General features: G+C 39.5%; 1 protein-coding gene across 4 annotated transcripts in view; it reads right to left on the bottom strand.

Moving 5' to 3' along the window:
• LOC119652105 (protein rolling stone-like) overlaps positions 1 to 5,480 on the bottom strand; it is a 45,687-nt gene extending 40,207 nt beyond the window's left edge. Inside the window, exons 1-2 of one of the 4 annotated variants that reach the window (XM_038056044.1) lie at positions 5,231 to 5,479; positions 4,866 to 5,128 (exon numbers count right to left, since the gene is read on the bottom strand). The gene's annotated coding sequence lies outside the window, so the exon portion shown is untranslated. Of the gene's footprint in view, positions 1 to 4,865 lie in introns of all 4 variants that reach the window. The other 3 variants (XM_038056045.1, XM_038056043.1, XM_038056046.1) reach the window with 3 other exon arrangements.
• Between the last annotated feature and the right edge of the window lie 21,354 nt (positions 5,481 to 26,834).

Here is a 26,834-nt window from a genome sequence, read left to right as displayed (position 1 = left end):
CCGTCAAGCCAATATTATCATTTTTAAAAGTACTGGGTGCTGTTCACGAACAGAGTAGTCCGCGCACTGAATAGCAGAAGTAAGTTGCTTCACACAGTTGCCATTAAGTAGATGGTGGGCTCAGGACAACTCCTCCCAAACAAAAATTTTCGTTTTAAGATTATTTCATCTTGTTATCGAAAATGTTCTCCATCCTGCCTTGGTGGGAGGTGGTAAAGGGGCTGAATGGATCACGGCACCTTTCTTCAAACACACTAAACTGGTGACATCCCTTTGCTCTCTCACCGGATTTGGATTTACAAAAGGAGATAAACAGAGTCGGCAGGAAGTAACCACCAGTAAAATCAAGATTCTTACAGGCAGCCATACAGACACATATTGAATCGAATTTTAACAAGGTTTTGTTGCATACAAAGTCTTAAAAAGATCACCAAAACGTGAGGCGTATTATACAATAATGTGATAGTCATAAAAGGTTCACATTATGAAGGGAGATATGAACTCACTTTCACATCGGATTTGTCACAATATGTACATATAACTCATTGAAGTCTGCTTTGAAACTATTGTAAATGGTGATACTCTTTTTAGCTATGTATGGATTTTCAATATTCATCAAAAAATGAATAAAACAACCACAATACAATAATACAATAATCCTTTAGGTGAGGCAATCTGGATTAGATTTCTTCTCAAACTATTTCGCCATATGTTCTTTAATACATCACAATATTCTACTCGTTTTACGTTAATTTGTGTCTTTACTCTATAGCTATCAACCCGTTTCACTTTTAGATTCATTTCGTATTCATTTCTACAGCAGTGCTATCATTTAACTGTCAATTATATATATAAAGTAAACTTATAATAGCTGGCCAGATCCTTACAATGAACACGAGGTTTGCGCGAGTAGACAAAAACCCATTCCAAGTTGAGGACGGAGCACCTCCAATGGAAATTGGGGTAGTACTCCAGATCTCTTCGTATTTAATTACAACTTCTCAGAAGTGTGGTATTAGGTTAAATAGGCAAGCTTTGACCTACTCTAACTTTCTACTAAAGGTTTTATTTCCGGGATAAGTTTAAGGGTTTTTTTCTCTGACAAATCTCTAAAAGGTAGTTGCATTTTGAGGCCAATGTCTTATAAATATAAGTGCATCATCCTGATTTTTTTTTCAGATGCTTTAGTTGGATAAGCTTTTGGAGTTCGGGATTTCTGAAAATCATAGCAAAAACACCAGGTATTGCGAAATGCGGGCTTGCATAAGCTGGAATCCATCGCCTCGCATTTGACCCCGAACAAAGACGTGCAAGCCTTAAGCCCTTCTTAAAACCAAAATCTTATTAATATCGGTTTTCTGGCGGAATGTCCGTCATTTTTTTTCGGTTGAAGAGGAGACATTTTTGAAAGGCACTGACCTGGACATGACAGTGTGTGGGAGTTTTACTTACTAGATTATAATTGATCCTTCCATGTTTTTCTCTAGCCCTCTTTTGACTGGTCCCATCGCTGTTGACATCAAATTATAGATCATTCCAGATCCGTATAGTAATATACATTTTAAAATGAAGCATCATACTGGGCAGTTTGGTGGAAATCGTATTATTATTAACAAAGTTATAGTAGGTCAAAGTTACCTTTTTCGCGTCAAATAAATACTCCCTAGGAGATTGAATCTCAGTGCCGCATCGAACTGAATATTGGGTATATTCAACGCATATATACTACGAGCTATATACAGTGGTGGACTAATTATAAGTTCACAATATATTATGATTATGATAACTTTCAATATGGGATGATTGTTGGTAACACGTAAATGGCGTAAAAAAATTAACTGGTAAATGTTTCATTCCGAGTTGCGCTCATAGACTATTTGCCTGCAGTGGTCAGACTAAATTTTGAATAGCACTGATCTGAGAGTGGCATTCCATCTAGCGCTCACCATTCTCTAATCAACTCTAACAACTTTGAAGAGCAAATTGTTAGGTCAATTACTTCACTTCTTCTTGGCCTCAAGGAGGGACATACCCTACGTTCGTGGTCATCAGATCAACTGAAGTAATGAAATCAAATGGCTCCCCTTCCATGTCCCTGGTTCTGACAAGCGAGTCTGTAGTCCACTCTCCTTTACGGCTGAAATTTCCTTCTATTCAATGGATGATTACAATTCATTGCTTCCATTTTTCATGTGTTCTTGGACACCCTTACTACACTAATGGTAAATGGGTGTGTACTCGTTAGAAAAGGTTACGATAATAGGCGACAATTTTCCACAGTTTAGGAACTAGGTCATCAAGATATGGACGTAAATATCAAATCAAAATCAAAATAATAACTGCCCTGACGTTATTTTTTATTATCAATACAGTACACACATTTTGTCCACCGATTTTTAAATTTTTCATATTTTCTTTTTTTTTTAAATAATTTCTTTTCTTTTTAAAATAATTTCTTATTTTTTAAATTGTCTGGCAAGTAGAATCGAACAATAAAAACCTTTTGTGAATTAATAAAAATTAGTTTCATTTTATCTAAGAAAATATATGTATGAATGGATAAAGTAATGAAACGAAATATTTTTACACGAAAGATCAACAAAACCCTTAATAAATAAAGCGCTGAGATTCTTGTTTCCGACCTGTTCTTCTATTGGTTCAAAATACGCCAAACCTTCCCTAGATTCATAATAAATGGCGTGTTTAAAAAAACAACAAAATTTCTCTGGAGCAACTCCATAGAAGAAAACCACATCCAAGCTATTAAGCACTCATTTTTCGATATGGCGGAGAGACTCAACGCATGGTTCAGAAAGGAATTGGATGACCAAGATACGGCTGTGGAAGGACAATAGTATGGTACTAGGGTAGCAGAATGAAGCTACAAAAGAAATGTATGGACTATATTTTAGAGATTTTGAGATGTTAGCGCGTTTTAATATTTCAAATACGTTTTTCTCGAAACCGTAATCCGCCGTCATCGGCGAGTAATCCGTAATCGAAGGATTGTCATCCAATTGACTTCCAAATCTAACTGTAACTTCATCATTGGAATATCTAGCGAAGTACACGCGGTTTTAGCAATTGATGAAGAGAATTTCTTTTAATAAAAGTAAAACCAATTCTTTACGTTGATAATGCGAATTTATTTCACAAATCTCGCCCGAAATTATAATCGTTTGCACGTCACTAGCTACATTCATGCTGATTATGACAGTAAATTTTATACTTCCAGATGGTAACTCAAAGGAGCTCGACTGTAGTGTGTATATACTCTCTAAAGACACTATTTTGTAAAAAGTTGTGAATAATACATTTCTTTCTTACTTGTGAAAACTCGGTTAATTGATTGATATATTGGTTATGGATTATAATTAAAAAATATACTCATAGAAACTTGGAAACCACTATCTATGAGGGCTCAAACTATTGGCAGTTTCACTTGGATATAATTCGCACCCTTGGCGTATTTTTGCGAATATATAAAGGAGCGTTTTCCATCTGTTGCCACTTACGGTCACGCTGCTCTCAGGGCAGAGGCGAGGCAGCGTCTGAGGAGTTGCCTCTGCCCTGGACGAAATCATTAGTCCCTATCCAAGATGTGTCCTTGAACCGATACTCCACCTCATCTATACCTCAAATCTACCAATTGATCCTAAACTGATAACTTCAACGTTTGCAGATGATACTGCCACTTTAAGCATTCGCACCAATCATCAGGTTACATCAGAAAACTTACAAATACCCCTAAGACCAATTGAAAAGTGGTTTACAAAATGGAAAATTCGCGTAAGCGTAACCAACTGCTGTCATGTATGTCACTTTTACCCTAAGGTCTCAATCAATGGTGCAACGATCCCTGAACATAATGTAAAGTTTCTCGGCTTACACCTGGATAGAAAAAATTGCGACAGTGAGGGAGGACATCCCATTCCAGGTGAGAACGTACAAAGCAAAGATAACTTCGCATCCTAACCCCTTAGACAGGAGACTGTTACAACAGCCAAGCGAAAGTCGATTGAAAAAATGGACATTTTAGAATGTGAATACAGACAACAAAATGTTGTCTGTGTGTAGACTAATCTGTAATCTTACTTTGAGAATAATGTATTCTATAGCACTGGCGAGGAATACATCTGAATTTTACCTCCAAGAGTGTTAGTTTCTATTTAGAATGATTTAATAAAATAAATATGTCGTTAAAAAAAACTAAGTTTGGCATCGCTTTGCGTGTTTTTAATTTAACCATCCCAAGTTCGCTTTGCGTCCTCTGCTGCTTGAAAAGAACGTTCTTATTAATCCACTCTCCTACACCTCATTTTCTCTGGTAACCAGCCGTGCGACAGCTTCATGGCTCCATAACTTGCATCATTTACACCGTTACAAAGGTCAGTGTAATCATTATAACCGACACACAATTCAAATGTTGTAATAGGCATTTCATTATACGGTATCTCATTGAAGAAAGAGGTAAAATTCACAATAAGTACATTAATTACAACCCAAGTATCAACTTGTGAAGAAACTCATGAGGAATTCAACGTAATGATGCAAAAACAACAAAATTATTTTTCCATGAAATGCTGGGTTTCACTCGGTCTGCGAAACCTACGAGAAACATTTAATTCTACTCAATCTGTGAAACATGGAACGTATAATGTTTCTGATTTCTGTAATCCAAGCACTGGTGCGGTCACTAGTAAGCAGGGACAGCGTATTGCAGGCCATGTACCAGGCGTAAAATACCTTACGACCAATGGTATCTACTGAGTACAGCAGATCCACATGTTGCACACGAAACTTGAGGACCATTGCGTACGCCAAGTTACAAATTTTGGGGAAGTGGGTCATAATATTGTTATTACCTGAAATTTGCTCGCTTTGGCACACATTTTCAGTTTCAGCTCGCAGTCTCACTTTTTCTGATGATGGTTGCCGCCTGATGCTCCTCTCCCCATCCGTGAAATCGATAAAAGTATTGTAAAATGATATTTCCACGACAACGATGGATAGTGTGGAAAAAATTGCGCAAAACCTTCGACCACTCACTGCTTTGGATCAAATTACAATCACTCAATTACTAAAGGGGACGTTTTCGCAACCGATGGAAAGCACTGCACTAGGAGGACTAAGAAAGACAAAGGTACACTTTTCGGATCAAAGCACCAAATGGAGTTCCACAATTTTCCTTAATTCTAAAGTTCTAATAAACCTTCTGAATCGCTCTCACATGCAATAAATATACAACAGTCATCCCACGAAAAACCGTTCAAGTTACCTAACTGTCCGATTACTACTATTGGGCACAGAGCGCATCGGACGTTAAGCTCGCATTGAATTTACGGCTTTACTAATGAAACTGAAGTAATCGAGATCGTGTTTAGTACGAAACCGCATACGTACTACGGCTTATCAGTCCCATTGACGGTGGAGTCGTCAGTGGAGCACTGGAGCGCCCCACAGAAAACCACCGAATTGGGCCCAAACAGAAACACCTCATCGCGTGCTCCGCACAAATCTTTCAAACTTAACGAAAACCTGAAATTGTTAACGCTCTTTGGTCGTTGGCAAATGCAGAGATTGGCGAACTAATGCTTACGAGCTTGATAGCTACTAAGGGGGTTTCTGAGTGTATCCATCTTCTACTTAGATGTCTTATCTTAATTGTCTTCTGATAAACGGATTGATAGCAGAGAAGAGTGTGCTATTTTGGTGGTTGGTAAATTCAATTCAGTATTCGTGGGACTTGCAGAACCAGACTAGACTCAATGCACCCCCATAAATTTGCGATGCCAGTTAAACGTCCAAGAAATGTTTTTAGAACAGAATTGCTGGCTAATCGATACTATACGTAGCAATAAAAGCATTATTTCAGTGGCATTTTATGTTTCTCGTTAAAGAACATATGTATTAAATCAAGGACGAATATCGTGCGTCATATGTATTTGATAACTTTATGTTCGATCGTTATCCGAATGTTAGGCTTAGCTCATTTTTCCCTACTTAAAAATCTCATAAAAAATTATCAAAAGAATTTGCAAGAGGCACCTGTGTGTATTTAGTATAAGTGTTTCAGTTTTATAATAAAGCAAAGGTTATAGATATTCCGAACAAGGCAAATTACATCATGTTGAGGCGATGATAGTGATATATATGAACACGTATCCTAACCCCTTCAAATTCGGGGAGAACGTGGGGCCTGTGAATCCCTTTACATACATCAAGTGGTACCATTTTCTGTTGAGTCTAAGGGGGCGGGGGCTTCCCATAAATGTGAAAGGGGGTGTACATTTTTTCACTGAATATGGCCGTGAGGAGTATCAAATGAAAGGGCTAATACTTTTCTTGAGATTCGATAGAATATGGGGCGTTGGGGGTTCAAAATGTAAGCCCCACAAAATGATGCACACCTCATTCTCAGAACCTATATAGCTGAAAAATCTGAGGAAAATCATCATGATGGATCTACATGAAATCTAGGTCTCCAAATACATTTCATTTCGATATTTGCTTAAGGGGACGTGACGTGTTCAAATTTGGATTATTTCACTTTTTTCAAATGGTTTATTTTCTGAGAAAAAGGACATATTTTAATGAAATGTAGCGTATATCTATATTATCATAATGTTAAAGTTTTAAAAGAAGGATTTATGAAATTTTCCAGGCTGCTATTTGTTTGCTATAAATTTTTTAATAAAAAATCAAAAATTGACGGTGTGGGTGATTTTGCGTCACTGAGACGTCTACAAAAAAAAAATGGGGTTTTAATCAGCATAAAATTCTCTATAGAAGGAGCCATGTTCAAAAAATTTCGCCAAAAAGTATCAAACTGGCGAAGATTCTTAAAATTTGTCGTTTTTTGGCGCCAAAAAGCCTAATGTAAATCAAAATATTTAGCATCCAGTTCCTTATCCGAGAGGTTAGATATTGTCTTCTATTTGTAGTTAAGTCTAAAATTCGACCATAACAGCACTTTCGCACCACACATTTTCCCAAAAAATGGCTGCCTATAATTGCATGATTTACCGACTGATCACATACCCTCTTTCAGAATACGGTTTCAATAAGGAACGACAGTATATTATTTACACCGCTATTAAGAATGGGTATAATCCTCAGACTATTGAGAAATTGATTGGAAGGAAGGTCAAGCAACACAATAGGCATGCCTATACAACACTATTTTCGCAGCAGAAGAAGGTAACCACCAGACGAATAAGTATCCCATATTCCAACCTATTTAACAACATCAGCAATTGGGTAAAAAAGTACCAACTGGAAGTCGTAAGTTTGAGTCGATCGGCCACCTTGCAGAATTTACTGGGAAGCGTCAAAGATCCTTTGGTAGCGGAGGTAAAAAGCGAGATCTACCGAATAACGTGCAGCGACTGTAATAAATATACATAGGACAGACTAAACGACTGATAACAACTAGATTTAATGAACACATCAAGGAAGCGGTAAGTAGTGTTCGGAAACAAAGGTCGTGCATAAGATCATCAGCGCACATAGTCGAGGAAGCCCATACCATTCAACGCGAAAATCTTGCACTCTTGCGTTATACAAACGGGACGGCAACCTTGGACTTGGAGAAATGTTGAGAGAAGACGCGAAATGTTGAGAGAAGACGCGACGCGGTTATTAAACACAGATTCCGATAATTGCCCCTCCAAACTAATAAGACTCCCCGCGGTAATTAACAGGTTAGGTTAATAATTTAATATTGTCTTTTTGTTAAAAAAGTAATTTAGGTAATTAGTGTTTAAGTATAAATAGAACCATATATTCGCAATTGTTTTAGTAGCTTTGTACTGATGAATTGGGTAAGTTGCTTCCAATATATATATATACACTATAAAATAAAATTGTAGTTTAGAGTAAGCTACTGGTCTATCAATTTTCGTTCTCCATTTATTCTATTGCATTGAATGTGTACAATGGCATATTAAAATTTCAAAGCAAATGGACAAGTAGTTCTTTTATGACTTGCGGTTTTGTCCAGTGCAGAGGCAACTTATCAGACGCTGCCTCACCCCTGCCCTGGGAGCAGCGTGACCGAAGGAGTTACAAGAAGGTATTTGCACGACATGTGTATGAATTATAATGAACACAAAACACGCTACTTTCAAGGCAGGGGTGAGGCAGCGTCTGATGAGTTGCCTTTGCCTTGCACGAAACCGCAAGTCATTTTTGCAACTTGGGTGCTTGCCCAACGATGAGGGTTCTGGGGACCACAACCGAGAGAGCATGTTGCTTTCCAATTTGTCCAGTCCGCCATTAAATGGATGGCGGACTTGGGAATCCCCCGATTCTTAAACAAAATGTTGGTTTCTTTAATCCTACACGGCAACCCAAAAAACGTTATTTTGAGAAAAATGCATTTAAAAATTGATTGCAGTATTGACAGTAGTGACTTTTCAGTGCACAAGCTTAATCATAACCGGTAAACCCAGTTTCTAAAGTGTTCTCTTTTTGAGAAACCGTAAAGCCGTCATCGCCTGACATTTTGTTCTCTTTTGTTTATACAACATGCTAGCAAAACGAGAATGTGTAATATACTCATCTAAAGCAGACATTTTAAAGAGAAAGGCACACTACAAGAAGTAAGAGATTCAAAATGTGGCTTAAACCTACCACGCAATATAAACTAGCTACTCATTTGTAAAATTGAATATGACTTTCATATTCTTACCACATATTTTCAAATGTGTTTTCAATCAAAAACAATCGTAAAAAAAAATTTACAAAAATTAAACCCGTCCGGTATTACCATATTTTAGAAATTTACCCTTAGGTTAGAAGTACAAATTTTAGGGCATCCGAATAAGTGACAGGAAAGGACATAAGCAGATTCAACTATTAACTTAAAGATGCTCAAAATTAGCTATTTCTCGTGAATTCATTGCCGTCTAAGACGTGTATGACGTCATCATCAAATAAACTGAACTCATATGAGCAGCGAGTAGCAAGGAAATATCTTAATCTCTTTTTTAACTTTTTTTAGTTGTTTGTAAATCAGTATCAATTACTCAGGATAGACATATACATATATTTGTATATGGCAATGAATTTGCGGGTAGTATCTAACTCAGATAGATATGTATGTAAATTAGTACCAGTGGTATTCAATTTACGTACATATGCATAAATATATGCACGTATCCTTCTGTACACGTAGTAAGGAGAAAATATTCATATATTTTTTATTAATTGCGTACATATACAGTGCCAAAAACGTGCTCAAAGTTCCAGAGATGTTTTCCATCCAAGAACCAATGTATTTTTAATAATCAAGGCGTGGTCGAGCAATTTCCAGCAAAAAATTTTAGGAATTAAAACTCAACACAGTCTCCGTTGCTAGTAGCAATTTTTATTCGGCATATATGGCTATGGTTGATTTAACGGACAAAAAAAGTGTTTCAATTAATTTTCTTAGTTTATTGTTGACTTATTGTGTTGTTAGGAAATAATTGTCCGAGAAGCTGAAGCCTTTAATCGTTAAAATGGTACAAAAAGGTCCTAGCTAGAGAGTAAGGAATTGAACATCTCGACATTTAATTCCGTAACACGAACCCCGGTAGTGTACGTCCAAAGAAATCGACTGAGGCTCAGGCCTGTTTGTCGGTATTGCGTGAAAAGATCCTTTCAAAATGGTGTCATCACGTCATCGATTACGCCGACAACCCGTGAAACTTGGGAGTCATGGGTACGATTAGAAATATTTTGCGTTGGCCAATGAAATTATCTTTTTTTAAGGTTAAAGTTTTGGTGGTGTTAAACAAAACCTTATTAAAATCGATTCAATGTCTGTGTCCGTCTGTCTGTTTGTCACAGCCAATTTACTCGGAAACGACTGAACCTTAGGTTCATCCCAGAAGTAGAAAATGGCCTTGGCATCAGCATAGGCGATAATATAGGACATAATTCTGGAAAGTTTGCAGGCAATCCAACTATTATTAACAGAGTTATAGAAGGTCAAATTTTTGCATTTCAGGTAAATTTACTGTGCGGTAAGACGTGTATGACATCATCATATAAGATAAACTGATATGAACGGCGGGATCATTCTAGTTTTCTTTTCTTGTCTTTTTTACTTATTTGCATATCAGTGTCAATTACTCGAGGTAGACATCTGTATGTATATGTATGTGCTAGTTAAGCTTGCGATAATAGGCAGATGTTTGCCTGGTTACCAGCGGTTTTTCATGTACGTACATAACATATATATATGCTTTTGTGTACGGAGTAAAGTGTAAATGTATGGAAAAGTTTTCGATTAATTTAGACACGCACATATATATGTATGCGTCGTCATGCGGTAAAAACAATGTTTGTTTATTTAGGATGAAAACAGTATTTATGCCGTTGATATGTATGTACGGTCGATCCTTGAGTGGACGTGACAAAAACTAAACTCACATTCTAAGAGACAAATGAAATTGCTCCAAATGTCGGCAATGCTGGTTTAAATGGGGGATAAATATTGAGGTTCATAATCTTAGAAAATAAGTTAGTAATGTAAAAATAAAACCTTTTTGGTTTCAGATAAAAATTAACTCACCGCCCTGGCAATAAGTAGCCTACAAGTATACCATGGACCTCCCACTTTCGGCATTACCCTTGCCAGGACGATACTCGCCGGGGATACCTTGTCACAAGCATATTGCACGTGTTATTGAAAACTTACTTCGTATTTTTCATCACTCCCAAGTATCTGATGGTCGGCTTGGAAGTGATGATGTAATTGGCGATTCTAATTTCGGCGTAATTTCGCTTTCGCTACTTTGCGACGACGAATGCTTCCGTTTTTTCTTCCGCAAGTGCCAGTCCAACGCTCTCTAACCAGGGCTTAACAGTTCTGATTGCTTCGCAGAAGCATAAATCAGCATAATCTAGATGCTTTGCGACTACAACCTACTCCGGAACTGTAAGGTTAAGTACATCATTGTACATTATGTTCCCAGTACACACCCCTGTTGGATACCCGCGGAGATAACGTACTACTTGGGCCATCATCGGTGTCATACCAGAGCGTCTGTTCTTGCAGCTAGCTATCAACAATAGTTGCAACATAGGCGACGCACTTTCGTATAATGTTACAATTAATCGAATTAAATGCATTCCTCACTTCCGGGAGCACCACCATTCAATATTTGCTAGTACAACCCGTTCCGTGAATTGCATTTTCGGTCAAGCCAGTAACCAATTTGATAACATCAATGACTGATTTGGCTTTACGGCACCCAAACTGCCAATCTGAAAGGCCTCTTTGGCTTTCGACGATCGGGAATAATCTGTTATAAATTACCCACTCCAGCATTTTCCCCATAGTGTCTAGAAGACATATGGGTCTATAGGAAGATGGTTCATCTGGAGGTTTACTAGGCTTAGGAAGCAATTCCAGCTTCTGCCACTTCCATGTTATAGGGAGTATCCCCTCGGACATGTACGCCTCGAACAATTCAGCGAACATGTCCGGTCTGGATTTTACGCCGAACTTAAGGGTTCGGTATGCCGTCGAGACCCGGAGCTTTGTTGTAACCTATTCTGCTGCAAATCTCCAACAGCTCATCCGTTGTTGCTGCTGGAATTGTTGTCACATTCAGAGATCTCTGAAGATGATTTTCTACAAGAGTGTAGGGCACGTGATCTGTGGGAATGACCGTCCTCTCAACCATTCCATCACAATTCTATATGCGCTTCCCCACGGATTCATATCCACTTGCGAGCAAACCTCCTTAAAGCAATCTCTCTTGCCTCGCTGGATAGCAAGCTTGAGGTTTTTCCGGGCTACCTTGTAAACATGCTCCTTTTGTCCATGACCACTCTTACCTGCCCCCTCTGAGCCGTTCATCTCACTCGGTGGCAGGCTTATCGAAGGCTGACCAATTCACTGTTCCGCAAGTAGTGGTGTTTTCTAAATGAGCACCTCTTACGCATAGACGCATCACATGTCTTGATAATGCATTATGTGACATGGAGAGCTCTTTCCGTGGGATCGCCTAGTAGGCTGGCCTATCCTCACTTCCAAGTAGCTTACCTCTTCGAATGCTTTTGCAGACCAACCTGATGTCCTTCTCGACTTTAGGTATCCTGTTTCTCTGGCTGTGGCTGTGGCTCTCTCCTCAGTTCAAAGATGGTTGACTAATCCTCGCTAACATGCCAGGGCATTCCACGTACCAGTGCAGCACTGACAAAGGACCGGATTACGATTTAGGAAAACCCCCCTTGCGAAAGGAGCTTGCATCACTTTCATTGGCCAAACTACATTCAACTGGGTCAACACCTCTAATAGACTTCGGCCCCTTGCACCAATCTCCCTGCTTCTCCCTCGAGGACTCAAGGGTTGAAGTCACCGGCAATCACCTTTGGACTTCGTCCCCTTGCATGTAGAACAAGGTGGCCTAACATGTCTTCAAATTCAGACGATGTCAGACTGGGTGGGTAGTAGCTGTACACATACACACCGCTTATTTTCGCCCACACGAAACGATTGGCCGACCGACTCATGATATAGCTTGGCGACCGCACGTCACCAGCCGAGTCAGGGACCTATACACCACGTCCATTTGAGATTCATAAGTGGTCCGCTCAAGTAAGTCCTAAGCAGCTCGGCATTGATTAAGGTTTATTTGAATAAACCTCATTTTTATTGCAGTCATCTCTTTCTTGAATTGCGGGCATTTACCACATCAAATAAAAAGTCTCCATTAGTTCTTTTCGAAGCTGGTATCTATTTTAAAATTTGTTTACAAAAGCGCGGAGTACAGGGTTTCGAAATGGATCAATTACTGCGAGGAGGCGTTCTTAGAAACTACTCAACCGAAAAATCTGAAAAAAGTTGTTGTGCTGTAGTAGATCCGTAAAATTGTGCTTCAATATACGATGGCTGTCATAAATAAGTAAACTTAGAATTACTGCGTACAATATAATGGCAGGCAAAGAAGGCTGTTTTTTGGAATAAAATACTTTGGAAGGAGGAATCGGCGATTCACGTGAAGTGTTATTCTTTAAATGTACAAAACCAACCTTTAAGTCTGATGATAAGGGCTTGATAGTTTGAGGACGTATTTGTGCCAATGGGGTGTGCAAAATAGTCATACTGGAAGGCATGGTAAATTTTCAAGTTAATTTTAATTTGATGAAAAATATCATAGTTCCAGAAAGGAAGCCTCTAATCAGTGTAGATTTTATTCTGTAACTGGATAAGACGCCAACTCGCAAGGCCACCATTTTTTCAAAATACACATCTGAGGTGAATTTGACCTTTTCGGAGTGGCTCCCGCAAAGCCTTGCCTTATCGCCCATCGATAATGGATGGGGGTATTTAAAAACAAAAACAAGTGAGACTGCTCCCTGAAATTTCGCTGCATTGTGGGATATAATTTTGGAGATTTGGTCTACTCCTCCATAAATGTGTAGAAAGCATGTGCTGTCCTTACGAAGTGTATTATTTATATTTTTGTATGGACATGAATTGCAAACTTAATGTTCTAATTAAGTTTGCAATTCATGTTAACCGAATAATTCGGGCTAGCCTTCCTTAATGTCACACAAAGACTTTGGCTTCATCGTGTTCCTTAATCAACTTAAGACTCTGGGAGAATCCGCTTGAATTCTTGGTCGATCTAGTCTCAAATTGTTTTTCCACATGCCGTTCACTAACGAGTTGGCTATTTGATGCTTACGTAACACTGCCACGAAAACGATTTCTCTCACGCAATTGCATGCTTTATGGATCTTCGAATGCCTTTTGATTCTAGGAAGTACTGAATTTGGGACTTCGAGAGTATTCCTGGATAACTATATATGTTCACCTGCTTTACTAGTTGTGATAGAGTATAGATCCTTAGTTTTCTACAAGAGCCATTCGCAAGCCACTCCTACATCCTGTTTTCGTAGTCCTTTTACTCGATTATAATGATTCACTCCAAGCTCGGTATGGCGTGTATTTATGGTTGTCCTGATTCTGTTTGTGGATAAAAATATTTAGACCAGTAAAATGCGAATTGCATAATTGCATAATCTCCAAAATTATTTTCTTCGAGATACCAAAACTCGACCGAATTTTCCTTACAAAATCACGTTGAGAGTTCGTGGTTGCTTCTAGGGCTGGTATTCGATGCGTCGCGTTGCGTACGGTTAGTAATGAACCACGCTTCTTGTGCTATCAAACTCTTTTAAATCACTCGCTGTTCCGCGGAACGGGCACAGATAAAAATCGCTTCAGCCCTCTTCTCGCTCCAGCCTTAGCCTTCTCACCTTCTATGCAGCTTCTTCGATGAGCACTGTGATTTTCTCAAGATCGGGCTGCGAAAACGACACTTTTGGTTTACATTGTGATATCACCGGAATAATTGTAACACCAGAATGCCCACCAATCACCAGAATATCAACGGTATTCACATCAACTTTACATGAATAAAAAAAAAGGATTTGTAATAATCGCAATTAAAGCTTTTGGACAATTGTCCGCAATGGCAGAAGTCAAATCGCGAACAATACCAGCATTAATGTTGAACAAATCATTTCGAGTCCTTACAGGTTTACGTGGCACGTTCGCTGAGATAACAACTCAATCGGCGCCTTCAAAACAATCAGCAACTTGCTCTGCTCCAACGTATCCCTTTACACTCCTAGTTGTGTCGATGTGGGAAAAATCGGCTTTAAGAGTCAGGACAGGGCCTGCTCGATGCCACCAGATGCTCCAGCGAAAATTCATCGATCGTTACCTCCCGTCATCACGGCTGTCTCCGGTGCCAATCCCAACCTTTCCCTATCTCAGTCCAACTGTTCCACCCTAAACCGGTCCCCATGCCGCTACGCTCGCCTTGAACTCTGTTGAACTCCGGGAGTTTATGTTGCAGCAACATGCGCTTGCGCTACGGATGCGGCAAATCATTCCTCTCTGTCAAGATTAATTTGCCCAAATGCAGTCAGTAGTGTGCAATCTGCGGCGAACATTAGAGTAATTGCACATTATGAAATGCATTATTCGAGAAAATTAATTCAGAAAGAGGCGAATGAGATTCCGCTCTCGTCGCGAAGCCGCGGTCACTACAGGTTTTTAATGTGTTCAATTTAGGAGGGGTCTAGAGCGGAAATGAGCATGTTCTCTACCGATTCAGATTTCGAGGTGTTCCTTGGTGTGTTACGCTATGAAATTAACTAATATCTTGTAGCACTTCTCGTACTTTTTGTGAGAACTACTGACTTCGAAATGTACAGGTTGCTAGCGCACTACTTTGTACACTTTTTAATCGCCTTTTACGACAAGCAGGGAATGCTTTGAGGGAATTCTTAAACGACTAAATGCAGGGAGTAATTTTTAAATTACGGTGGATAGAAGAAAAACGATTTATAGTTTATGGATAAAAGTATGAATTATTTAATTAATTATATCAGTTATCTATTCCTGGGCCATGTAATATTCCTGTGACGCACCCGCTGCTATTTATGCACTACTGTTTAAAATAGTACGATTCAAAGCTTTTGCGATTATTGATTGACTTTACCAACACAACTACAAATAATTATCAGTACCCAGGCCTCCCTTAATTGGCTTTATTACACGCAGGATATAAAAAACGAAAACATAATGAATTACAAAAGATTTTTAGAAGGATTTTGGGGATAACATTCCGTAAACCACGGGGGTTTCCAGTGTATGTATGTTATGTATGTATGTAATCATATCAACAAAAACTCAGAAGAATTCATAAGCGTAGATTTCTAAAAAGCAAATTATTGTATCTACGTTCACCTTTCAAGCAATTTCAAGGCCTGCGTAAAACGTTGACGAAGCACTGATCCCCTTGCAAGCCGTGATTTGTAGATATCGAATCAAACTCTATTCAGCCAGGTAGGCCAGGTAAAGTTAAGCGTCTTATAGAGATCTGCAGTTGCAATCGCCTCGTCTGTATACATACGTTGCGTATATGCTTTTTAATTGCATTATCTAAACATACACATGTATCTGCACACATTGATTGATATGGGGAGTTCGAAGAAGCAACTCCATTTTTGCAAAGGTGAACCCACTTAATTAGCATGTACATGTGTGCATATACGTACATATATATATGTAGATAGGTGGCATGTTGCAGCAACTTTTGTGGGCAATAATGCATTGATGGGCGAACGATGATGGCTATCATGTGGATTTACGAAATCCGTGAATTGCCTTTGATTTGCTTTTGATGGTACCGGTAGCGCCACAACAAATTGTCGCTCCAAGGGAGACGTTGCCAATAAAGATAAACAGAAAATATATGCAACTGCTAAGGAATAGTACGAATTCATTTCTATATCAGTGCGTCACTGCTGATTTCTAACTAAATTATGGAAAATACATTTGCGCTGATAACACGAAGTGACGGCGGCCGGTCCCTATGAAGTCATTCTTTGATATGTTGTTTTTCAAACACGCCCATATGGAATTGTCACGGGTATATCCTATCTACATAGATATGTGAAAAATATTTTATCATAGAACTTTTTTGGATGACAGCTGTGTATATTGTTATTGGCTGTCAGTTATGAATCACGAAAATAGTAATAAAAACTTATGATAATCACGTATTGCTGTTTTGGGGCCACTGTATAGATTAACTGCGAAAATATAGGCGTACATTCCGAGCAAATGACGCAATGAAGTGTACTTGCCACGAGGGTAACCTAATATGTATAAGCAGAAGGAGTTCGGGCTATAGGAAGTCCACATAAACCATTCTCAAAGTTTTGTTCTTAGCGAAACTTTATTTTACTTTTTCGCTTGTTTAGTAGTTACCGAGTTACCTGCAAAAATGTAGCAGTGGAACCTTTCATGAAAATTCCAATCAAACCGCTCACAGACCTAGAAAATAGACACAGTAGCCATTCAGCCCTTATACTTACACTAGATACCATCTTTCCTTTTTGTCAGTAGCCCAAAGTCCTCCAAAACATGCAAACGTTTAATAATGCATCACCATAAATGGCGCAACAACCTCTTTCCTGTCTAAGCCTGCCTTAGCAATTCAGCAACTCCAAGACTTTCCGGTTTTGTGTAGAAGTCGAGCCATTCGTCGATATTCCAAAAATCTATCTGGCATCCCGGCCTACCTTACTTTATTCAACACTTTCATCATTTCCTCCACTTTCCCTTCATGGACAATGGTGAAAATGTCATCTACATATCTTGACCAGATCTTTGGGGGCAGGTCTTCGGAATGTAGCTCATTCTCAAACCTGTTTATGAATACATCACTCATAACGGATGAAAGGGGTTCCCCATTTCCTTTGTAGAACTTTTCTGAATGTCAGGTAACTCTCCGACGTGCATACTTCCGCAAGTTTTATAAACATTCCTGTTTCTCTTTTTCACGCCAAGGATGTGGGGTTTTTACTCAGAACGGGTACAAAAGCGCCTCCTTCACTAGGATGCTTGGAAACATTTCGAATGGCACTATTCGTTCATCCGGTGTCGTAAATTACACATCTCTTATTTTTCTAATGAGGTTCTCTCTACTGTTGATAACTTTTCCAGCGGGTAGTCACCCTGATTCCTTAAACCTATTCAATAGCCACTTGGCAATATTTTGTGTGGGCGAGTTTATGGCTGTTATAATTTCCCGGAATTCGTTGCCAAGTTTGTAGATCTTTGGTAGACCCTTTATTCTTGGCAATGCCGGGTTGAGCAGCCGAATTTTGGCTGAATTTTCAATAATGTGGCGACATTCCTTTAAAACTTTTTCTAACCGTTTAATGGAATCCGGCGAAGGGACAATCATCAGTTCAAAGTATCCTTCCGTCTGAAGTTTTTCGAACATAGCCGTGTCGTAGTCCGTCTTCTCCACTATTACTATTATTGAAAGACTCAGCACTCGGAACGAGAGTGAAGCGAAAATGGCTAGGAGAAAGGAAAAGAAGTGCACAACGCTAAAATCAAGATAGCATGGCACATGATTGAAGAGACTTAGGGTCACATGTAATAACGTAGAAGTCATCAAGGAATACGGGAACAGGAGGAAGTTGGACACGCAAGATAGCTTGGTGATCCTAAGGGAATCAGAAGGGAACAGATTGAACCAATGTAGCTTCTGAGAGTGGTGACACCGGGCAACATTAGAGTCTACACAATCTCTAATTAAGTAATCGGGTAGCATTTACACCATCCAAATGTTAAATATTAATATTTATCGTCTAGATTAGAAATTATTACCTTAGTTGATCAGGTACTGAAGAAGAGCACAACTTGTTGCTCGAAATACGTACATACTAATAAATCATTTATCCCTTTTCATTAGCAATTGTATTTTATTATCCCCTTCATTTTTCATTTATTTTTCCTTGGAAACGAAGCGCATGCGCTTCCCGGTCATAGCCATGTTGCGTTTAGAAAAATGGATCTAAGGAACTTTGTGTAGTTTATCTATATATTCTAGGAAGGTAAGTTTCCCTTATTCATTGCCTCCTATTTGAGTTCTAAATATGCAAATGTAGATATTGTTAAAAATTATTGAAATTCAATATATGAGTGCGAAAAATTCTTATCAGTGTATTGACAGAACAGAAATTCAGTTGCAATTGCCGGTCTAAAACGGTTTGTTAAAATATGGACGAAGTGCAGTAAGTGGAGTAAAGGGCTAATTGAGTATAAATAATACAAAACTAGGTGAAAAACCATCCCTGATGAACAATATCCAATTTTATAAATCATCATCATCAACGGCGCAATAACCGGTATCAGGTCTAGGCCTGCCTTAAAAAGGAACTCCAGATATCTCGGTTTTGCGCCGAGGTCTACCAATTCAATATCCCTAAAAGCTGTCTGGCGTCTCGACCTACGCCACCGCTCCATCTTAGGCAGAGTCTGCCTCGTCTTCTTTTTCTACCATAGATATGGCCCTTATAGACTTTCCGGGTGGGATCATCCTCATCCATACGGATTAAGTGACTCACCCACCGTAACCTATTGAGCCGGATTTTATCCCCAACCGGACGGTCATGGTATCGCTCATAGATTTCGTCGTTATGTAGACTACAGAATCGTCCATCCTCATGTAGGGGGCTAAAAATTCTTCGGAGGATTCTTCTCTCGAACGCGACCAAGAGTTCATAATTTTTCTTACTAAGAGCCCAAGTCTCTGAGGAATACATGAGGACTGGCAAGATCATTGTCTTGTACAGTATGTTAAGAGCTTTGATCCTATGGTGAGACGTTTCGAGCGGAACAGTTTTTATAAGCTGAAATAGGCTCTGTTGGCTAACAACAATCGTACGCGGATTTCGTAGCTGTTATCGGTTTTGATTTTCGACCCTAGATAGGAGAAATTATCAACGGTCTCAAAGTTGTATTCTCCTATCCTTCCTGTTTGACCAGTCCGGTTTGATGTTGTTGGTTGGTTGGTTTTTGGTGCTAAAGTTGCCACCATATACTTTGTCTCGCCTTTATTGATGTGCAGCCCAAGATCTCGCGCCGCCTGCTCGATCTGGATGAAGGCAGTTTGTGCGTCTCGGGTGGTTCATCCCATGATGTCCCATGGTGGACTTAAAGAGGATCGCGCCTCTTGCATTTACCTCAGCATCACGGATCACTTTCTCAAGGGCCAGGTTAAAGAGGACGCATGATGGGGCATCCCCTTGTCGTAAACCGTTATTGATGTCGAATGGTCTTGATAGTGATCCTGCTGATTTTATCTGGCCTCGCACATTGGTCAGGGTCAGCCTGGTCAGTCTTATCAATTTCATCGGGATACCGAATTCTCTCATGGCCGTGTACAGTTTTACCCTGGCTATGCTATCATAGACGGCTTTAAAGTCGATGAAAAGATAGTGGAACTGATGTTCATATTCCAAGAGTTTTTCCATCGCTTGCCGCAGAGAGAAAATCTGATCTGTTGCTGATTTGCCTGGAGTGAAGCCTCTTTGGTATGGGCCAATGACGTTCTGAGCGTATGGTGCTATCCGGCCTAGCAAGATAGTGCCGAATATCTTATACGTGGTTTTCAGCAACGTGATGTCTCTATAATTGCTGCACTGTGTGATATCTCCCTTTTTATGTATGAGGCAGATAATGCCTCGTTGTCAATCATCAGGCATTCATTCGCTGTCCAATACCTTGAGCACAAGTTGATGAACCACTTGGTGTAATTGGTCGCCTCCATATTTAACCAATTCGGCTGTAATTCCATCGTCTCTTGGCGACTTATGATTTTTTAGCCGATGAATTGCACGGGCTGTTTCTCCTATACTTGGTGGTGGCAGTATTTGTCCGTCGTCTTCAGCTGGCGGGATTTCCAGCTCACCGATGTTCTGATTGTTCAGTGCTCAACTCATCGTTATAATATGTATACAGCGATAAATAAGAAAATATCATTAATAATTTAAATTTGGTCTATCTTTTTAATAATTTTCTAAGGTTCCATTACCTTTCGGTGTATTGTGCGAATTTTTCCCTACGCCGATTCTTCCTAGCTTTATTTTTTACTCCCACCCCCCTCCCCCCCGTTATTAACATAAAGGTTCTCCCGGGGCTTATATGCTTATATTATATGATACATAACATTAATTTGAGTTTCGGATCAATTTACTTTTTGCTTGTTATTTTCTTTAGAAATTCATCGGAAAGTGACACAACAAAAAAACAAGTTGGCATGACTCCTTATACGAAAAATTTTATTTGGACATGGATGGTTGGAGACCCCCAACTAGAGGCTCGACATTAGGCTTGTAATCAATGACAGCAACAACATTCCCTTTGCTCAGCTAGCAAATTGTATTGGGGAATTAGTACGATGCAAACATTAAAATTTTTTAAATGGAAATGGATTTTAGGATTTAGGGGAAAGGTGTCAACTTGTAAGTTTTTTTTTCGAAAATTGACCGTCCGGGGGAATTACAAAGTTGTAAGGAATAAATTGGAAAAGGTAAGTGGTGCTAAAACGTGAGAAAACGAAGGAGCGTTGCATAGCACTGAAAACATTCTCTTGTTAGATTGTCCCTCGACAAGGCGAATAAAATAATACAGATGTCACAAAACCGTGGTCATGTTTCTTTTCAATGGCCGGCTTTCGATTTAACTTATTATCTTTTCTTCTTCAGCCTTTGTCCCATTCATAAGCGGAGTCGGCTCTTCGTGATCAGTTTCGCCATTTTATTTTATCAATCAGTCAGAATAAGATGCTGTTAACAAAATTTTATCACGATAAAACGTAAATTCATTTTTCTGTGAAGTTTAGTACATTGCACATCTTAGAATTTGATAAAAAATGGATTAAAAATCAATGCTTTGGGGAGGAAACATACTTTTTGCATGTTGGAAGTTACTCTATTTTCACATACAAACTTTTGTGTTCTAGAGTGAAGTCCCGACTACTATTCAAAGTTTATTCCAATGCTTGAAACACCCTATATAATTGAAGGATATAAATGCGAATTATCAAAGTATTTTGTGGTATGAAAATTTCATGTGATTTTTGCAACTTTAAATCTGACAGCCTTTTATCTTGCACCTAGCCTTCTAACAATATTTGTCCTGTATTTGTGAGACTTTGCTGGATATCGATGCAAAAGTTCAGCCGTTCAAGATTCGGTAGGTTTTTGACGAAAATTTGACAGGTTTAACAGCCCACCCACGCCTTAGGTTTTTAGACTATCCGCCTGTTCCTTAACCATTTGCAGGTAACATTCCGTGCTGCTTTGGAAGCGGTCTATTTGCGCTTTTGGAGCGTTTATTTTCCTGTGATAATCGCTGTGTGCATACTAATTCCTGACATGGCATTAAGGGTCTTTGATTTTTCAAAACCTTGCAGACAAAAAAAATAGAAGAGAAAGAGAATATAAATACGAAGAAATGTTCAAAGTGGTATACGGACAACTATGTCTAAATTGCGAATGCATCATCCAAAGTCTGCCGTGGAGCGGATGAACCTGCCTCGTTATATCGGAGTTAGGGACGTGGTTGACATGGCGGCACAACATTATCGCCAAGTCGACTCGCTGCGCGCTTATTTTTACAGCAAAGAGCAGGCAAGTCCCTTGCATGCAGCTGTCTGTAAGGCAGACTGTGGGCTGACTCCACTTAACTTGAAGGATCTGAGTGGGGTAAACACGCGAATTGCCTTTGGCAGCTATTTGTCGAACAGATGGCTGTGTGCTGGAGAGCTCTTTGCTGAGACGGAGGGGTTCATGTGTGGCTCGCCACTCGAGGTATAAGCTCATAATGAAAAAGCGGGTGGAGAATGACCGGTGCAGAATAAGTGGTTCGGTGCTAGAGATGTTCGACCACCTCATTTCTGGCTGCACTGTTATGGCAGCGGTACTATACATGAACAGGCATAATGCTTGATAATTCTGCTTACAGCCGAGGAATGTCGAAAATCCATGGTAAGTTGCTGCTACCGGCTACTTGTCCTAAATTGTTGCAAAATATTGTGAACCCTTTTTTTCCAGAGCTAAAATAGCTTTCCTTCAGTACATATGATCCGGAGGAAGCTCCAGAAGTGATAGATGAAGAAGTTATAGATGCCACGAAGAAACTTATTGAAGGTAAAGGCCAGGTCCAGATGGAATGCCGAATATGCCTTAGATCATATAGACCGATATGTCTAGTCAGAATCATTCGCAAACTATTTGAACCAGAAATGTACAATAGAGGGCTCCTTTCCTGACAAGCAATTTCGATTTCGTAAGATAATATCAACTGTAGACTTCAACTGAGCAAAATGGGGGAAAATCATCGAAGACTAACTAAGCTACAGGCCCGGAAATACATTGTACTACTCTATATTGACGGTAATGCGAGTCAAGCGTTGAACTGAAAATATTCCCAACATTTTCCAATGTGTCACAACGCTCTGCCCTAGGTCTCTTGCTGTAGTTATTTACATATGTATGGGGGAGTATTGACACTGCGTCTTCCTAAAACCATGATAACCAGTGTCCCCGCGAATGAAATCAGGATAACAATACTCACAAAACCTCTAGACGAGATCGATATTTGCATATTTACGCAACCGAATGGATATGGGAAATTTCTGAACATGAAACAGAAGTAGTTTCAATCAGCAAGAGAGGAGAGAAGATTAATTAAATTTGAAGTTGGCAAAACAAATAATTTACTCCTAACCAGCGCTCAAACACTTGTGAGAAGGCTCAACTTCAAAAAAGGTATTAAGTGTGCAGCTACTAAAGCATCTTCCATCAGTACAACGAGAATATTATCGAACATTGGTGGGTCCAGACAAAGCTGACATTTTAAGTGCAGTTAGTTCCGTACTACTTTATGCAGCTCCAGTTTGGGCAACTGTGCTGGAAAATGAATTAAACTATAGGAATCTGGGATAGAAGGATCTGGGATGGAAAGGATCTGCTAAGTGCACTGCGGGCATGCAGTCCAGGAACATTGGGAAGAGTGGAGGTAAAAGCAGGTGGTTTTAGTGACTAAAAGTCTAGCAAATCTGGCAGCGGTAGATTTTGAACCTTTTCCATTCTCCAACCATCACTTGGTTATTTAAGTATTGATGAAATCCTCTATGAGAAGAAGCTAGAAACCTAGATGAGAGATGAGAGAGTTTCTTTTATAAAGTTGGGAAAAAAGAGACAATCAAACATTGAATCAACTTTAAAGTTATAAGCTAGGGTTTTGAACAAAATTATAAAATGAAAGGAAACCGAAAATCCAATATTGGGAGTTAACCAGGAGCCCACGGTTTAAATTTCGCTAATGGAGATTTTGGACATAAACCGTATGTGGGATACATGTAAATCAGCACCTGAGTAAAATTAGCGTAATAACAATAGATGAAGACAATACTTACTTTACTTTAAAATCCCAGTGCACCGTTGCAATCTCAAAATATATTGATCTAACACGTTTCAAGTCCTAGGTTGAGATTGCCATCGATTACACAACTCTTCAAGAAAAGTTATTTTTCTGACTGGTTTATTTTATGATACTTTTATTCGTCGTGCATGAATATAAAGAAATAGGTACTTTCCGTTGTAACGTTGTTAGTAATAATACTTATTTTATAGTTTTTGTTGAAGTTTGTCGTGTCGAGACTGAAGCGGCCACTACTAGACCACATTAACGACTATTGCCCATGATGGCTGCAGCCATGCGACGACAAGAATCCACAGACAATCATATAGACAGACGCTTCCTCTTCTCCCGCCTCAATGCTTTTTCTAATGGGACCACAGAGTGGACATACGAAACATCTATGTTATTTTTGGTTATGACAAAGTAGAGCTGATCCCAACCTTCAACGTTGACTACGCGAAAGGAGGAGGAGATCAGAAAGGAAAACGGTAAATGTGAACCAACTACTGAACCTGAAAATATTTAAATGCTACCTCTACATACGCATTTAATCTAATGAAAAAATTTTTAAAAAAATTAGGTGAGAAATCATCGCTTCATGCAACGAGAGTCTCAAATCTAAAATTTACCGCAATGTCGTCCATCCTCTCGCCCTCTATAGATCTGAGTGTTGGCCGACTATAAAAGTCAATGAACGGCGTCTTGTGTCAACGGAGACGAAGATGTTGCGTTGGATTAGTGGCATAAAGCCTGGAAAACATTACTATTCAAACCCGAGGAACTCCAGACAAGTCATTTTAACACCATTTTTGCTTAAATATCTGAAGAGATAAAACGCGAAGGTTGCACCAACTAAACTAAATCACAATGGTATTATTGACCAAAAGGAGGGAACTGAGTGATCTTTGCCTTCCAGACAGGAGGGGTAGCATCCTTCACCTGTCCGAAAAAGTTAAATATCTAAGAGTTATCATAGATATTAACTTCTTTGAAACAAGCATGCAGAGGTAAAGATAAAACCAGCTCTCGTAACTTATGTCATTTGCAGGCGGACCTATACTTCGACGTGAGGACTTAAACCTTATATAGTAATGGGAATATACTCGTATATACATGTAACCTTTACCCTATACAATAAGTATCATTGACTCATAATAACATAAGAACAAATACTCAATACTTGTAACATTAACAAGAAATCTTTAGAATATCAAATAACATAAACATCTTCAGAGACTAAGATGAGATGCATATTCAGCAATGAGTCGCTGTAGGAATAGAGTTACTGGCAAAAATAACGCAAGCTTGCAAGATCAGCAGATTGAGCCCTTTTTCAGAAATAGTATTTAGGAAACTATTGTTATCGCGATAAGTTTAGTCCTAGAAAATCTCGAGACAAATAAGGAGCATTGTAACCACTGTCGTAATAAAAAGGTTTCTTTTCACTTTGGTCTTTTTTTCTTCCATCGAGAAAGGATATGATGTTCCTTTCTCGATTGAAGTATATATATGTTACTATAATTAGGCTGATGTTCGGTTATTAATACGTAGTATGGTGGATTAAAGTAAAACTAATTAGTTTTGTCTGGGAACTACCATTGCCATGAGAAAAACATCCGACGCAATATAGACTCGGACCACTATCTCGCTGGCATAGTGCTCCGAGGCCGAATTACGACACCACCTACAATCCCCCCGACATTTAGGTGAAAGTGAATACTGAAGCCATTCACAACGCAGCCCTCCGCAACACCTATAAGAGCGAAATGGATGCCGAAATAACCGCAGTCAACAGAGGACCTGGATCTGAAGCATCAACAAATGATGTTCATAATCACCTTAAGAACGTTATCATACCACAAACATACTTGGCCCCAGCCGCAAAAGGAGTCGGAACGGCTGGTTTGACGATGAATGTAAGCTAGCAACGGAACGGAAGAATGCCGCATACCGAGTAATGTTGCGATCTCAAAGAACACGAGCACGCGTGGAGACTTACCACGGACTCCGTTGAACGGAGCAGCGACTTCACAGACAGAAAAAGGAAACCTAGGAGAACCAACAAGTCTGTGAACTAGAAAAGTACAGGGAGCAACCGCACCAGGCGCGGAGATATTACATAGTGCAGCAATTATAGAGGTATCACGTTGCTGAGTACCATCTATAAGATATTCTTCGCTATCTTGCCCAAAACATCATTGGCCCATATCAAAGAAGCTTCACTCCAGGCAAATCAGCAACAGATCAGATTTTTTCCCTGCGGCCTGGAATGGAAAAACTATTGGAATATGGACATCAGTTGCACCATCTTTTCATCGACTTTAAAGCTGCCTATGACAGCATAGCCAGGATAAAATTGTACACGGCCATGAGAGAATTCGGTATCCCGACGAAATTAATAACACTGACTAGGCTGACCCTGATCAATGTGCGAAGCCAGATAAAATCAGCAGGATCACTCTCGAGACCATTCGACATCAACAACGGTCTACGACAAGGGGATGCCATATCATGCGCTCTCTTTAACCTGACTCTGATTCGCGATGCCGATGTAAATGCGAGAGGTGCCATCCTCTTCAAGTCCACCCAACGACTCGCTTACGCTGTCGGTATCGACATTATGGGAAGAACAACCTGATATTACAGTCCAGATCGAGCAGGCGGCACGAAATCTTGGGCTGCGAATCAATGAAGGCAAGAAAGTATATGGTGGCAACGTCAGCACCAAAAACCAACCAACCAAGAACATCAAACCGCACTGGTCAAACGAGAAGAATAAAGATAGGAGACTACAACGTTGATAATTCCCCCTATCTAGGGTTGAAAATCACAACCGATAACAATTATGACGATGAAATATAGCCTATTTCAGCTTACAAAAACTGTTTCAAAGCTTTTACTGTACAAGACTATGATCTTGCCCGTCCTTATGTATTCCTCGGAGAATTGGGTTCTTGGTAAAAAAATTGCGAACTCTTGGCCGCGTTCAAGAGAAGAATTCTCCGAAGCATTTTTGGCCCCCTACATG

Source organism: Hermetia illucens, chromosome 3 (assembly GCF_905115235.1).
Source record: "Hermetia illucens chromosome 3, iHerIll2.2.curated.20191125, whole genome shotgun sequence".
Classification (NCBI taxonomy): Eukaryota; Metazoa; Arthropoda; class Insecta; order Diptera; family Stratiomyidae; genus Hermetia; species Hermetia illucens.
This window is presented reverse-complemented; position numbering and strand designations above follow the sequence as displayed.